We start from the raw sequence: 763 nt of genomic DNA, 5'->3' as shown, positions 1-763 counted from the left end.
ATATTTCTTATCCGTTTCAACACTTTCCATGTTCTGAAAATAGGATAGGATAATTGCATGATTATTTTCCTGCTTGGTAGGAGTAAATTCCCACTTTCTTCCAATCAGTAGGGTTTGCATTTTCCTTGTTTGACATGTAAACCGTTTACAGACCTAATGAATCACAAAATTACTTACAAACAAAAATTTAATTTTAAAGGAGATTCTTCATTTGGACTGAAATGGTATTCTTAGGAGCGCTGGATTATTACTACTACAAATTAACGGAGACAAATTACGTTGTTTGTCTGTTTTTTTTTTAGAAATCGGTACACCCGAGCATGTTTAACTATATAACGTATGGGATAACTGGTCGTTACAAGAGGCAATGCGCCATTTAGAAATTGAGGAAATAAATCTTCAATAATAAAGGCAGTGTTTTTTTTTCCAAAGGTAGTTAATAATCATGTCATTTATTTTTCTAAAAAAAAACAGTTATTTGCGTAATTGCATATAGCGCTCACATTTCAAATAAGGAAATCTAAAATAGGCCTACGAGGAACTGTGTTATGGCGTTGACATTTTCTTTCTCCTTATTTTTCTTCTTTTTGGTCCAACACACGTCTTTCGAAACCCGCAGGCAAAGTAACTTGAATGAGCTTAATTAAGTCCTTCACTTGAAGTAATACAGACAGCTAAAACGTGATTACAGTATAAACAAAAAACCTTTTTGGCTACGTAAACCTTCCGTCGATGAATATATACAAGACATATATTTGGTTAA

Source organism: Penaeus monodon, chromosome 32, assembly GCF_015228065.2.
Source record: "Penaeus monodon isolate SGIC_2016 chromosome 32, NSTDA_Pmon_1, whole genome shotgun sequence".
In the NCBI taxonomy this organism is placed as follows: Eukaryota; Metazoa; Arthropoda; class Malacostraca; order Decapoda; family Penaeidae; genus Penaeus; species Penaeus monodon.
Note: the sequence above shows the minus strand (reverse complement) of the source record.